This window comes from Phoxinus phoxinus (assembly GCF_949152265.1).
Source record: "Phoxinus phoxinus genome assembly, chromosome: 8".
NCBI classification, from domain to species: Eukaryota; Metazoa; Chordata; class Actinopteri; order Cypriniformes; family Leuciscidae; genus Phoxinus; species Phoxinus phoxinus.
Genome location: NC_136883.1, coordinates 9,266,972 through 9,283,931, shown reverse-complemented (window position 1 = coordinate 9,283,931; position 16,960 = coordinate 9,266,972). Strand labels below are relative to the sequence as shown.

General features: G+C 36.9%; 1 protein-coding gene across 1 annotated transcript in view; it reads left to right on the top strand.

Moving 5' to 3' along the window:
- The first annotated feature begins 10,903 nt into the window (after positions 1-10,903).
- Positions 10,904-16,960, top strand: part of tmod2 (tropomodulin 2) — a 32,483-nt gene continuing 26,426 nt past the window's right edge. Inside the window, exon 1 of the mRNA XM_079620985.1 lies at positions 10,904-11,060. The gene's annotated coding sequence lies outside the window, so the exon portion shown is untranslated. The remainder of the gene's footprint in view (positions 11,061-16,960) is intronic.

Sequence of the window (16,960 nt, the reverse complement as noted above, 5' to 3'; positions counted from 1 at the left end):
AATAAAGTAAAAGCCCTGGATATTATAGACAAAAACCTCTAATGCAGTGATTCATTTCAGTGATTTCCTCATCTGGACTGGCCCAGTAATAAATTGCCACACTGTATTAGGTGTAGTGAAATTAGTTCATAAGAATTGTATTTATATGTGATTTATTATAGCTACTGTGTAGCCTGTACAGCATGAATAAGCTAATTCATAACATGTTTATATAGCCCACAAGACAAAATATAACTAAAATTACATAAATTGACAAAAGTTAAAATGTTTACACACCTTTAATATTCTGTGTTTTGTTACCAAACCGTTTTAATGTTTTGTGAAAGTTGTTCATGAGTCCATTGTTTGTCAACATTTCTGTTCTTCAGAAAATTCCGACAGGTCCTGCAAATTCTTTGGTTTTCATAATCTTCTGCATATTTTAACCTTTTCTGGCAACTTAATTATCTTTCCAAAGATAAGTAACAACTTTTTAGCAAAAACAGCACAAATTTTACAGATGACATGTCCTCATTAGGCTACTTGTGTACACTGTAAACCAGAACTCAAAGTATTTAACCAAGTAGGGTTTAAATTAATATCTGTATGTACAATAAAATCTAAATCTAAAGTTCTACTAACTTAATTCATTAATGTAAATTAATCATTAGGTAATCAAAATCACCTCAAAAATTACCTCAATTTTGGGAGTTCTGTTAACTTATAGCCTAAGGCTTAATATTATTATTGACTACACTGACACTATTGGATGAGAACTGAGCTAAACAACGACATGACCGTTTTTTCTGCAGAACTGCTTTATAGATTAAATGAACTAATTTAATAATTGATGATCTGTACAACGGAACTGAATCTACACTGAACTGACTTCAGCTGAACAATGACACCATTTTCTTTTAGAGCTGCTGTACATCTGAAACGAACTGTTTGCATTACTTAATAATTTTCCTGTCATCACTGTAAAGCTGATTTAAAACAATCTGTATTGGATAAAGTGCTATATGTAAAGGTGACTTTTCATGACATACAGTGTGAAAAAAGGATAGTCTTGGGGGTAAGGTAACGCATTACAAATAACGTGAGTTATTCCTGTTTTGGTTTGGTTCTGTTTCTGTTCTATGCTTGTGTGTGTTCACCTAGTTTCTTTGTGAGTGCTAGTTAGCCTAATTAGTAAATTAACACATTACTTATAAATTTACAACAAAATATATGTAACGAGGTTCGTTGTTATGGGAAGAAGGAGGCGGGAACCGGCGAACATTCAACAACAATAAAATAAACAAATACAAAATGAAAGTATAAGCCAGCAGCCCCTCGCGTACGACTGCTTGCGTGTGAAATCATCTTCGCTGTCACTACCCTTGATAGACTCTGAAATGAATGAACACAAACAGAAAGATTTGTTAGAATAAACATGTTAATTATATCAGATGAAAACATCTCAGGTGTTGTCTGAGAAGGTGTGTCGTTTTTGACACAAATACAATAGCTACGTTTACATGCATCCAAATGAGCGGTTATTAATCATATCGATTGCTCAGTCGGATTGAAAAGGTTTCAGAAATAAAACACAACATAAAATCAGGCCTGTTCCTCTCTCGATCTCCACTGCCGTCGCTCCTCCTTTTATGCTTCCCCTCCTCCGTGAGAGATACGAGACCGGTGCGTCGCGCAGGTGTCGCTCATCAGTAATAACGCCACCGGTCTCGCTCTGCTCTCTCACGGCCCTCGACCTCGTCCTGCTTGCCACATACCCCCATCGCCCCTCGCAGGCCGGGGGGTACCCACGAGACTGCGCTCTACCCCACCCCCCACCCCCTCCCCCCGGGGGGTCTGATCATGGTGGCTGTATGGATAGACGAGGCGAGAGAAAGGAGACGGAAGCATGGAGCGACAGAGACGAGAGAGGGGAGAGAGGAAAAAACTATATATATTGGTCCGGTTCCCACAACGCGCTGTCATCTGGTCCTCCACCAGCTGGGTGATCTTCTCCGGGGTGCCTGGCGGTGGCGCTGGTTAGCCCTCGGTGGACGGCTTGATACTCCTCCACCGCCTGGTGGATGGCGACGGCTCTACCGCGTTCGAGTCAGCAGGACTCCCCGTTCCCTGCTCCTCCCCAGCATGGCGGATGGCAGCAGGCTCCGGCCCACGGCGAACGGCGGCGACTTCTTCACTCCCTCACGGACTGCAGCCGCACCTCCAGCACCCAGGCGGCCGGCAGCGAGCATCCTCCGTGAGAGATACGAGACCGGTGCGTCGCGCAGGTGTCGCTCATCAGTAATCACACCACCGGTCTCGCGCCGCTCTCTCACGTCCCTCGACCTCGTCCTGCTCGCCACAATATATTAGTTACTTTTTAAATAAGTAACGTAAGTTGAGAGTAAATGCAGAAGCTGTCATGATTAGGACTCTTATTTTGATATTCTGTTTTGTTTTTTTCCCTTTAGTTCCTGTATCCATGCTCTGTTTCCTTAACCTCTTCCTCGTTTGTTCCTATGATTACATATTATCTGCACCTGTCTGTCATTATGTTCGGCTTGTATTTATACTCAGATCCGGCCCACATCTGGTAAGTGTTGAATCCACATGTACCAGATGTGGCACGGATATGGGACGACACTATGTTGCTGTCTGGGGTGTGCACTGTGTAAACATGATGGTTATTGTAGTTCTAGACTAAATGTGAGCATGCATTTATTCATCTCGCTTGCACAAAAACAGATTCAGTATTCCTCAAAATGAATAAATCAGTGAAATGCAAACTCAGAGCAAAGCTGCTGTAACGACTGAGACAAATCAGACACAATTAGTTAACAAATAATATTTAAAACTCACTGTGGTCCCATCCCCCAACAAGGGCCAGAAGGGTCTTTGGTTAGCATGACTACGATCAGATAAGTTGGTTTTATTGGTGTTAACAATGTGGTCAGGACCTCGGCCATAGTCCTACAGACATTAAAACAGACTTTCCTGCATTCATTTATCGTTGAACTGATCTATAAATGAGCATGCATCCCAGAACATTTTGTGAATGATTTACTGTCTTGTGTAATGTCTTCTAATACTAGTATTTTGTTGATGCATATTTCACAAATAGAATTAATGGTCACCTATACCATGTTGGGTCTCTATAAATTGGTACTTTGAAGATCGAAATGATTGTGTACATGATATGCCGATAGCTGCGCAACATATTAGTATTATAATAATCTTTCTTAGTTTCTTCATCAGAAATCCAGCTGCACATGCAAATGAGCACACTTGAGACAGCGTCATAAATCCTCCCCACAGAGAAATCTCCCGCTTAGAAATTCCCCCTTTCTTATTGGTTGAGCCAACCCTGAAGGGTGGGACCTTTGTCTGGCTTTAAATGGCCAAAACACAAGACCTTCCCTCTCTTGGGAGGACCTTCACCTGGACCCGATGACAACGTAGTGCTGAAGTGCCACTCTACAGATAAAGCGTTGTCGGGATAATTTCGTTTTTGCGTATCAACCCCGAAGTGAACAAATTCTGTATAAAAATTTTGAGGCCAGACAAGTAGTTTAAGGCTTGGTTTGTGGGGAATTACAAACCTGTGCACAAATATTCAAATGCGCATAACTATAGAATTAATTCTTGATGCGCACGTGAGCGCCATCAGCGTTTCTCACAGGTTCGCGTTTAAAGTCTGTGTAGAGAGAACGGTGTCGTCTTAGCGGGCTCTAATTTAATAACTAATGATCCTTGCGACGGAAGTGAATCAATCAAAACTAACTTTAGCTGGAAAATAACATTATTCAAGAACCGCTATAAAGCCAAAACTATCTCATTACCTTAAATCATCCGTTTACTATTGTAAAGCCGATTTGAAACAATCTACATTATTAAAAGCGCTATATAAATGAAGATGACTTGACTCTTGGCTTTCTCTCATTGGTTCGGGTCAGCGGGCCTTGACTCCACAACCAGCCATGTGCTCATTCAGGAGAGAGAGGGCTCTCTCAACGACAACAGAATCAAGGACAACCTCAGGATTTTGGCACAACATCTTCATTCAATGCAGAAGAAGTCCATCGCAACTCTCACAATTTGCTCTGTGTGTCCTCTCCGGCCCAGAGCTCCGGCCCAGCCACGAGAACAGAGTTGAACTAACCATGCAAGTTCATCATATTTTCTTCACCAACGGAGAAGAAAATGAATGCAACTTCAATGTTTGACACTCTCTGAGCCATCAACATCCTTTTCCAAGAAAGGATGCAAGTACAGGCCATGCAAGTATAAATTTAATGAGGTGCTCTGAAAATGATAAGCTGATGGTTCTTTTCATAGTTAAATGGATATTTTCCATATAGTTTCATTTCCTGCTTCCGGTTCCATTCTGTCACTTTAACCATCTACCCATGTATGTGTAATTTAGTAATTTACCCATTTGTATGTTAGTTATGTGTTCGTGACTTAATACAACTTGTGCACAATATATGTATTTGGTTCTGCTTGCAAGCAAAGTCTATTTTACAATCTTGATCTTGTTACCGGTACATGCTCTCCACGCTGTACATGCTAAAAAAAAAAAAAAAAAATTCCGTGGCCATGAAAGATACCATTTTCTTAGAATAAATTTCGAACTGATTCATTTTAGTTTTTATTGAAAGGATCCCCATTAGCTACAGCCATGCTGCAGCTATTCTTCCTGGGGTCCTGAAAAATATGTACATAAAAAATAAAAAAGGTAAATCCACAAACACATACACACATACATATACATACCGGTATACACATATCAACGTACATATGTACCCTCATACGGGCATGAGATATACACACATATAAAAACACATTCTACACATTCGCCTATAAATATACCTACACATGTGCATGTACGTACATATTCACACACATCTATAAATAAATATAAACAGTCAGATGTATTATTTTGATAGATGCTGTTTTACATTTAATTTAAATTTATTAGCATTGTTAGTAAGCATGATATGTTTTGGCAGTTTATTCCATTCCCTCATACCTCTGAACATAACAGTGTTTTTTATGGCATTTGTTCTTGCTATGGGTAAGGTGAAGTTGCCTTTAGTTGCATGTCTGGTACTGTACTGATGATTGTCTACACTAAAAGAAAGATGCTTGAACAAAACAGAAGGCAATTTTGAGATGGAAATGTTTCTTATGAAAATTAACAGTGAATACAACAGTCTATCTTCGACCAATTAAGATCTTTGTGCATTAATATAATATTTATCATAGCTGCACCTAAGTGCTACACGAGCTTCTCTATTCTGTATAAGTTGTAATTTATTCATATATTCACCAGTGGCATTAGTCAAGGTATGTCAATATTAGTGCTTTCATCGCATAATTCATAATATTTATGAATATTTATGAATATCATTGATTGTAATATTAATTTAGCTACATCAAGGTAATCCAATTAACTGACCCAAATATTCATAATGAATCATAACAAGTTATGAGTTATTATTAATATTTCCCATTTGAGCTGCCATAATTAAAAGTTAAATAAAACAAATAGTTACTTTATGTATTGAATCTTACTGTCTTTGCTGCTGAACTTTTGATGATCCAATTCAACCATACAAATAAGCAAAAAATACCTTATGGTTAAACATCAGATTAGTGTTTTTTTTATTGCTGAATTGTGAAGAGTGTTGAACTTTCTCCTGCATTTTTCTGCAATCGAGAATGGCAGCACAGAAAATCTGCACCCTCTACTGTACAGATGTAAATTTGCATTTCCTTCAGCCTCAGCAATGTGCATTTTCTCAGATTCATTTCACTTTTGGTGTGAAAGGGCCTTTATATTTGCCAAAAATAGATTGTTTATTGTAAAAAAAAAAAAAAAAAAAAAAAGAAGAAGCCCAGCCCAGCCCAGGTAAGAAAAAGTAATGCATAAGTAATGTAACATTACTTTCCATAAAAAGTAACTAGTAACACAATTGGTTACCTTTGTTTAGAGAGTAATGCAATATTTTAATAAATTACTATTAAAAGTAACTTTCCTTATCACTGATTAGGGGAAACAATAACATTCAACACTGAATTTAATTGAATAAGCTACTGAAGTTAAAGCTGCAGTCCGTCGTTTTTCCTCTTTGTCGCCATCTCTGTTAGAAATCTGCAATTGCAGTTATTCGCGGAATTATTAACTGGGCGTGGGTAGTAAATCGGCATGAAACAGCGCGGATGAACACAATGTATTGAGGAGAACATGTCGCGTCGCTGTGGATACTGTACTGTCATCAGCAATGTCAGAGTATACCTTTTGAAAGTGTCAACATTAGAATTTTCATCGGTAAATGTCATCTGAACAAGTAAGTAACATTCACTTTTGTTCATTCACTAATTCGGGGGGTGGGGGGAAGCATTGCAGCTATATCGTGCTGATTAAATCTAACGATTGCTTATATCACGTCAAAACGTGAAAAATATATTTTTTCTGTAGCCAATCTGAAGTCCGAAGTCTTTGGGGTTTACAACTGGTGAATCTCCAGTTGTCACTGGTGATTGTCGCTTTAAACTTTCGGGATCCGCCATACCAAGTGCTAAGCTAAATCTCCACCTCCATCATCCACACACGCTAGCCGGGGACTCCTTCTCTATGTGTACAGAAGTGACGTAATGACGCAAAGACATGCTCGAAATTCCCGCGGAAATCCACCAGTACCACTGGAATTAAAATCATTATTACAAGATTACCGTTTTGAATCGAGGTAAGGCAAGCAGATCGTTTTGAACACTGGCTGGTTACGTTTTTTTTCAAAAATGTATTTTTTTATATTTTTAAACCCAAAAAAGTGCCGGACTGCAGCTGAAGTAGGTGTAAAAAAGTCAACCACATAATTTTAACCATTTGAATAGTAAAATTATTTTATTAATTGTATTATTATTGTTGTTGTTTTTTTCTGTAAAAAATATTTTTTTATAAACATTTTGTGGAAAATTCTTAAATATTGTAAATATACTGTTCAAAAGTTTGAGGTGAGTAAGTTTTTTTTTTGTTTAAAGTAATGATTACCTTTATTCAGCAAGGAAGCATTACATTGATCAAAAGTGACTGCAGAAATAGCTGCTGAAAATTCTGCTTTGCCATTATGAATAAATTACATTTTACAATATATTCAAATAGAACACATTCATTTAAATTGTAATAATATTTCACAATATTGCTGTTTTTGCTGTGTTTTTAATAAAATAATTGCAGCCTTGGTGAGTAAAGAGACTTCTTTCAGAAACATCAAAATAATCTTTTGAAAGTAATGAATTAAGCTTATACTTGATGTTTGTCGATTCTCTGAAATTAGTGCTGAACAATACTTTGTTAACCGGTCAAATGGATTTACTTGTGCCATCTGGTGGAAAGAAGAAAGACAATTTATTTTCTATAATATTTGCAATTTTTGCAACCCTTTTACAAAATGTGGGACGTGTGAACAGTTTGTCAGGACTTTGGACTTGTTTTGACCACTAGAGGTCCTCATTGTTTTTCACTTTCAGTTTTTCCACCATTGTATCCTGTGTCGTTGTTTTCTCCCGTGTCTTGTTTCAGGGTATTCACAACAAGGGTATGAATAATCTGAACAATCTGAGTTTTACAGTTTGAAATTACTTTATGGATTGTCTTGGATTTACTTTTTGGACTTATGAACGATATTTAGACATTTTAAGAGTTCTCACTGACTGTGCAGTTTTCGGCCCGCACAGCCTATATCTCGGTCCTGACAAATTTTCAAATCTTGATTTGTGTGATTAGCAATTTACTATTTGTTAACATTAAGAAATTAAAGATGATTTAATATGATTATTTGAAAACAAAAGAAAAACATGTAGGTTTGCCCGAAACAAATGTCCCCACAATGAAGATCATATACAATTGCTTACTGAGGAAAGTGAGTAAAGGGGGCAGCACAGTGTTTTATAATTTCACTATTGGGTTATTGTTAAAATGAAAAAACATTACAGCATACTTCTAACTTTTTGTTTTATAGTAGCCTACTGACATGGAAACACGTCATTTATGTTGTATAAAATTGAATTTTACAGACCCAGAGACCTCTCTGACCCCAATCAATCAATTGCCTCAAATTTTTTTAAGTTACGAAATTAAAAGTTTAAGTAAGCAGAACTAGCAGAATTTTATTTTGTAGGCCTACTTACACATTTTAATTGTACTTAACTTGAAATGTTTGAGTACACTAATTCATACATTTAACTTAAAATGTTCATGCAAACTCAATGTGAACACTTTCATTAGAATAACAATAGTTTGCTAACATACTAATTTGTTGACATATTACCAATAGTAGGCTATGTTATACAAAATCACTTGCTGTAAGAGTGCAACAAAGGAGTTATTTGCTCTCAAATCAAGCTGCGTGCACCACTTGTCACCGTAACTATCCTTAAACTAACAATAACATACATTCTTCTAAATTAGCAAAACATTGGCACACTTAACTGGAAACACTTCAGGAGTTTCGAAGGCATCATATGTCTGTTTGAATTTACAGGATTTCCGGGAGACGTGTGTGTTGCGTTCTTTAACGATATGCCTGGAAACAAAGCCGTTGTGATGCCAAACCCCCTCATGGACGAACAAAGCCATCATGTTTACAACTGTGACAATGAGTGCTTATCAGGATCAACTATATGGATTTTCAAAAGTATGTGTGAGAATGCGTTGGAAGTTCGCAGCATAGACTTTTTTAAATACGTCCAAGAGTTTTATACGCCGGTCTATTAGGGACATCAACGTTATATTGTCATGCCCCTAAACATGATGCTGAACAAAACTAACTTGGTTGCTTTTACATGTCAGCGGTCCTTGGCCAATGAAAGCAGCGATGGAGTCAGTCTGAAGTGTTATGCGAGACTATAGTCAGGCCAAGTCAAGTCACATATATTTATGTATTGCGCTTTTTACAATAGGCTACAGATTGTTTCAAAGCAGCTTTACAGAGATTAACAGGAAAATAATGCAACAAAGTTTGTCTCCAGAAGAAAATAGCGTCACAGTCGAGTTTAAGTAGCCTAAGTTCAGTGATGTTTCATTTTTGTGGTAAAAAAGTTATTAATTTAGTTCATTTATATAGCCGCTCTGGAGAAAACCGTGATGTCATTGTCCAGCTCAGTTCAGTTCTCATATAATGGTGTCAATGCAGGCAGATCAATAATATCGTTGAATATTAAATTAAATGTCCCCAACTAAGCAAACCATTAGATAGTTCATTTACATGCTAAATAAGTTACATATGGAATGTACAATATGATAACTCTGGATTTTTACCGAAATAGTAAGCCTAAAATTAATTTGTTTGATTAATTTCCTTTTTTTTAGTGATCAGCTTAACATTTTATAAAATCCAAATGTTTTAAATCCAGTTCCTCTATCTCAATATTGTTTAGTTGAACACAATTTCCACACAATTTTCAGCTCCAGAAGGATAAAAGGAGTGACAACAGTGCAAGACGAGAGAGAAGCAGGTCTGCTTTACATGTACTTTACATGTACTTTTGTGTTGGTGTTTGTTTATTTTTGGATTCAAGTTTTATGTTAAACGTTTGCTGGTTCCCGCCTCCTTCTTCCCTTAACTATGAACATTTCTACACTGTTGCATTATTTTTTTTTGTTTTGTTAAGACAACACATTATTTTCATTGCTTGTCTTACTGGAGAAAAAAAATAAAATAATACATTTGCACGGTACCCCCTGGACGTGGTGTCCCTGCTTGCCATATGGTTAATACACCATATGCACAGATGTTCCCTGGTTCCGGGGAAACCGGTGGTAAATCTCTAATAAAAAAAAACCTTGAAGGTTTCAGGTAGACAATGTCAAGTGTGTCCCATTAAGTGAACAAAAGTCTCAAATGTCTTGTCAAGCTCAAAAGCCCTCGTGTGGCCATGACTGCAAAACACACAGTTTTGGGACAAGCCCTGATATTCTCTGATTACTGATAAGCTCTCCCTCACCTTTGACACACACACACACACACACACACACACACGACTGTACACTGTGGGATCTCAGGAATTCAGAAGCTGCATCCTTCGAAGTCCACGAAGGTCGGAACAAGTGTTGTTAAATGGCACATTTCTGTTTCATGCCGACTTGCGGTCACATTTACCACCACTGTACAAATTTTCTCAGGCATGTTCCAGTCATTTCAATTAGAGCATGCATAGGATGTTTTGCGTGAGGGGGAAAGATTTCCCCGCACAGATTGCACAACAGGGTCCAGTTGGTCACGCATTCACCAAATTGACCAACAGAAAACTGCTTGGTTTAATACTGACTTCTGTGTGAGCTCTGTGCTTCATGCAGCATCTCTCTATACTATAGGCTACTTTTGGCAACAGAGAGAGGACATTTTATTTCAGGTGGAGTATGTCATGTGACACGTCATTCAGCAGTGTGTGCACTGAACTTACCAGTTTGTCTGCAGGTCTTCACAAGTATCTTATTCTTTGTAAAGGAATGATTTGGATGTTTCGATTGTTAAAAAAGGATTGCATACTCAAAAAAGAAAAGAAAAAAAAAAGATTGATTTATCTGAACTTGAGCCCACCTGAGAAATTCTCATTTAATAACAATAATAGCACTAACAATAGCACACACAATAGAATGGTTACTAATTAATAAAAACAATTCAGAACAATATAATGAAAATATTTTAAATAACTAATGAAATACTCAATAATTATTATAAATTAACAATAAACAAATTATTCAATTTAAATAGCGACACAATCGCGCAATAACAATGACGCCATCAGTGGACTTCATATTCCAAGCTCCTTTGTACGTCTAAAACTCTACAATCTCTGATTGGTTGCGTGCTTCTGGTAGGCGGGAACAATGCTTTATGGGCGTGCTCTTACATTCCGATTAGCTGTTGTGAATGTCAATCATCAGGGCAATTCTAGTGTCTGGTTTCCTGTGTTACCGCCCTTGGGCTGAGACAGTGAAGACGGGTGCGGGAATTTCTTTGCTTTCCGACCAAGAATAGGTCAATAAAGGGTACAACACTTGCAGGAATTTTTCAAAGGTAAGAAATATGTTTCGTCCTCTCTCAGCGTGAGGGTTATATTTAGGTAGAGTTCATAAATGTAGAGGTTTGTGTGGTTCAGGAGTTAGCTGGCTAAGCGCTCGAGCGCTGATATCCGTATGAGCGTGAGCAGATGGGCCAACAGTTTATGATATTACAATGATCCAAAACTATCAAATGATCTGATAAGCATTGCACACTGAGCCTATTATATATACCTCGTAATATGTCGAAACGGATACATGATCAAAAACTAATTAACACATGCTTCACTGATTTGATCAAGGTAACACTTGAGACCATATGTGATATGGGCACGCATCATAGTAAATGATACATGTAGCCTACTGTAAAAACTACACACACATTTGAATTAGTCTGATTTCTCATGGTTGTATTGCAATATAGCTGGATTTAATCGCATAATGTATATTTGAAATATGATTACTACATCCTAATAGGCTACATAATTAGGACTTTCGGGCGTTTTGATAGTTATTAAAAAGGGGCTGCGTAACGTTAAGAAGTTTTGTATTATTGTCCATATGTGTACACTGTAAATGATTGAATATAATGATAATATGAATGCTAATGCTTAATTTAGATCCGTTTCTAAGCATTGCAAAGGCTATAGCGTGCACGCGCTGATGCTGATGATAATGCGGTCTCGCGCAGGTCATGGCTGTTGCTTAATTGTATGTTTATAGTGTAACGTTATTGTTATTTATAAGTTAGCTGTCCCGCACAAGCGAGCGCAGCTGTACAGTATGTGAGCTCTTGTGTCTCGTTATAACGGGTGTGGTCTTCACCCGGGGCGTGACTCTGCGTGGTTTACATAACTGACTCATGGGATTTAATGCACACTATAACACAATATAGTTTACTTTCCGCAAAGGCATTATGAAGGTGAGAGAATGAAAACTGTTCCCAAACAAACATGTGCAGCTTTCAGAGATGATGATGGATGAATTCAACCGCTCCGGAGTCTTTTTATGTCATAATTTCTTTGTTATTAGTGAAAACGACGATCACTGTCAGGGCCCTATGATCTATCTATCTATCTATCTATCTATCTATCTATCTATCTATCTATCTATCTATCTATCTATCTATCTATCTATCTATCTATCTATCTATCTATCCTCCTTGAAGGCTGGACATTTGTTTGTAATGATTTTTTCTCTCTTCCTGAAATGGCACTTTAAAGAGCATTTGTCTAAAGTAATGATTGCTAGATGTACCTCTTACACAATAAACATTTCAAAACCCACCCTCCATCTGGGTTCCATAAGCCCTCTGTCTCTGTCTCTCAGAGGAAGTGCTTGATGAGAACGAATCAAAGAAAAGATTCTCAATGTTGTCACTGTCAGAAGCACAGCTAATTTTAGCTTTTTTCCCTTTCTAGAGTAATGAAGCAGATATCCTCACATTTCCTCTTTTGAGTTTAATTTGAGTGAATACGGAACCAATATTGACACCAGTAAGTCAATAATACACCCTATAAGTTTGTGGTCAATACCGGTCAAAGGTTTGGAAACACATTTTTCATGTTTTTGAAATAAGTCTCTTATGGATCATCAAGCCTGCCTTTTATTTGATCAAAAATACAGAAAAAAATTATACAATTTAAAATAATGGTTTTCTATTGTAATATACTTTAAATAAAATAAAACTTATTTCTGTGATCAAAGCTGATTTATCATCAGTCTTTAGTGTCACATGATCGTTCAGAAATCAGATTGTTTAAAAAAAAAGTATGCTAAATAAAAGTATTCATTTCTTTCAAAAAAAACAAAGGAAAAAAAATTACTGACCCCAAACTTTTGACAGTAGTGTACATTGTTACAAAAGATTTATATTTAAAATAAATGCTGTTCTTTTCCCCCCAACTTTTTATTCATCAAAGAATCCTGAAAAAAATGATCACAGATTATTAAAATATTAAAGGATAATTCCCGGTATTTAACACCTTGAGTCTATATTGTAGTTTGTTTTGGATGAACAAGAGTGGTGGACAACATTTTTTTGACAATGGTTCCTCTCTCGAGTTTTTGACTATAATAGAATTGGCCATGGACCCATTTAACATTGGAGTCAATGGGCATGTCCGAAAATGTCATTAAAACAGCCAATAATGTTCGTTTACAAAACTGTTAAACTCACCGAGTGGTTAGTGGTGTTCGTTGATGATTATAAACAATATATCGTCGCAATATATGATTCCAATCCGTTTATTTTGCTATAGTGGAACTATTTTTTCAGACACTTCACAACCGTGTAACTTCCGCTCAATATTTGAATCTGAAGCGTTAGCACACTCCCGACCACTTGATGGCGATGTTTATGTCTCGCGGGACACTCACGGTCACAGTCGAGTTCAACTTCATATTACAAGTAACAATTAATGAAGGTTTTGTTTGTTTATTTCGCTTACTCTCCCGGAGCACAGTTGCTCTGCTCGCTAGCCTTATGAGAAACGGAAGCGAGCAAAAATACTACATCGACCAAATGTAAACAGCCCCCTTTCCGTTACCGGTAGCGCATTTATATTAACCTGATATTAACGAGCACTCAGTCCTTCAACAGAATTCAATGGGATTTTACAAAATGAAGTATAAAACACGACAGAAACTGTATTTCGCAACACTTTTTGGTTCGGGAACATCAACTAACATCACTAATCACTCGGTGAGTTGCACAGTTTTGAAAACTAATGTTAAAGGTTGTTTTAATGACATTTTCGGACATGCCCATTGACTCCAATGTTAAATGGCTCCATGGCCAATTCTATTATAGTCAAAAACTCGAGAGAGGAACCATTGTCAAAAAAATGTTGTCCACCACTCTTGTTCATCCAAAACAAACTACAATATAGACTCAAGGTGTTAAATACCGGAATTATCCTTTAAGCAGCACAACTCTTTCCAACATTGATAAATAAATCAGCATTTTAGAATGATTTCTGAAGGATCATGTGACACTGAAGACTGGAGTAATGATGCTGAAAATGTATGCTATTATATCCAGCAAAGTAAACTTTCAGATTGAAGGATGATTCTCACAAAACGGTATTTTCTGCAAGCTTTTTTCATGGTATATTTAGATGTCTTTCCAAAAAAAGGACACCTGGAGACTCCAAAAGGACACCAAATAACCAACTGATATAAGGAGTCCATATAATTCATACATTTTTGCACATCAAAGCACACGTAAAAATAAACAACATTACAGAACAAAACTTTTCAGAATACAGTGTACATTGTGTATGGTGCAACAGCAAATAGCTTTTTAGAGCTTGTTTACATTTTAGACATGCCAAGTTGCCATTCTGGACAGGACTAGGCTACATGGAGATGCCAAAAAAAAAAAATCATAAACCAACCACCTTGACCTGACTACATGCCTCAGTAAATAAACTACATAAATAAATCACATGCAAGGTTTCGTGTAGAGTGTTACCTACAACTCTACAACAATGTAGGCATCAGAACAATACAAATGTTGTCTGTAAATAAAGACAATGTAACTTTGAAAGTAACATTAAGTAAAGGTTGTGTAAACTAATTTCAAGATTTGAGCTGAACTCATTTTTAAACGATGATACATTTTTTATTTATTTTTTTAATCTGGAGGAAGTGTCATACATCTTGTCATTCTGAGCTCCAGAACATTCGCTGATGTTCGTCTCCGTCATGGTTCTGACCTTTTACCCTGTGTCTTTTCATCCTTATTATGGATTTGTCCCGTAATGCACTTACAGAGCAGGACTGGCTTCCTCTGTATTTTGTCTGTCTGCCGGATTAAGAGGCGTTGATGTTGTTTGTCTGATGGACAATCACAGAGAATAACTAACATAACTAGATTTTAAATTTTTATTTAAAGAGAAAGAGTGGTGAAAAAGTCTCAGTGATGGTACTTCTAGTGGCTGATTGCTAGATTGTACTGGTATGTGGTACTAGTCGGAAGATCGCACCCCCAGACAAAATTCAGATCGCAAGTACCAAAGTTAAAAATCTAGTATTGAGGCTTCGTTCAAATACTCGGCACCACTAAATGAGTACATTAGCAAGTACCACTTAGACTCTATAGCATCCCTGTGTAAAACAACACACTCCACTCACTCAAAGCTGAAAACAAAAACAAAAAACTAGTCTTTTGAAACATGCGTAATTAGGGATGATTATTTCAGTTTTTTCCCTATAAACCGACAACCAATGCTCGTTAACCAACCATTAACCGTTAAACAACAAGATTATGTTAACCTAGAATTCATATAAATTAGAATGGATAAGTGAGGATTCATACATAGTCACAAGAATAAATATGCAAAATATATTTCACTTGATTAACAGATTCACAAAACGGAAGGGAAAAAAACTGTACGACGACGAGTAGCCTATTATGTTGAGTTCGGGTCATTTTTGTGACGCGCTCCAAGAACAAGTTCACGGAAAGGAAACTGAGATGACAGATAGTGGTTTGTTTTCTTTATAAACGTAAACCTTATCTGTATGACCATAAATATATTTGACCAAAAAGAGTATTTTAAGTAGTTCCGCTTTTATACGGAAACAAGTGATCGCGCAGACGCGCACACAACATATTAGGCTAGTTCAAGCATTGTTAGCTTGACATCTCAGCCTGTTCATTATCAAAATAAAAGTCAACCAAACAAAAGGTTACACTTTTTTTCCAAGCATATTTTTGCGCATGTGAATTGTGAAAGGATGATGTTTACATTGATGATTTCTCTGTAGTTACTGGTATTTTACATTAATGTTATAAAATGTGACTTGTACACGACTTATCGGTTTCGTTTTTTTTTCTCAAAAACTGAATTTGATCTATAGGCTATAGCATATTTTTGAACCATGCAGCATGTTTCTTGAAAAATTACTTTTTAAACCGTTTTACCGATCTGTCAAAATTCATAAAATTCTTACTTTTGGTTAACTGGTTAATTATGAGTATCCTCACTTAGAGTCATTTTGCATTTGGAGGTGTTACTGTTCAGGAAATGGAAAGAAGGATCTTGGTTGGTTTGATCTAAGGGGCAGCCCAGGATCAAAAGGGATACCAAATTCGTTCCAGTTTTAGCACCATTTAGCCATTAAGCCACATTAGCCTAACCCCTGGTTTAACTGTTCCTTTGTCTCCAACAGTGACAAGAAAAATGTGAATATAGGGAATCCTTCAAATCAATGCATTAGCTCTTCAGTCAGCTGCTGCTATATGTAATGTCCATAATGCAGCTTTTGCTTGTTTAACTAAAAGTTAAAGTTGTTGACCTTGCGAGGGTCTTAACACAGTCTTAAGATGAGGTGAATAAGCTGACACCAATCCTGCTGAGAAGCCCAATGGTATTTTACCGGATTTAACACTGGTTTTCTTAGCATTAGCGAAAGTCTATTTACTTCTCTATTAAGCACTCATAAGTTAGATTGAGTTGAACGTAAAGTATTGCTGTGATTTGTTATTGCGTTTGGCTCAATGCAATAGTAGCACTGGATTTAAAACTCTTCATGAAAAAAACATGCTAGTTCTCTGATGAATCGATGCACAGCTTGAATTCTCTCTCGGCTTTGGCACAAGTGCTGGTTAAATACAGAACCATCCAACATTAATACAGCGTTTCATTCCCATGACACAGTCTGATTTAAAGCTTTTGTCAAGCTTCACATTTACTCTCAACTCTTCAACAGCGTTGACTGCTAGGTTTAGTTTCATTACTCAGTCAAGAGCTCAAGTAAATGAGTTGTAATTGAAACGAGGAAATTCTGTAATTGCAGGATCCGTGAATAAACTATAATCTTGTGCTGTGGTATTTCCTAGGGTTTGTCATTATATACTTTGGCAACATCAAATTTTTCTTTAGGGTGCCCTGTTTTTAGTCTGAGTCA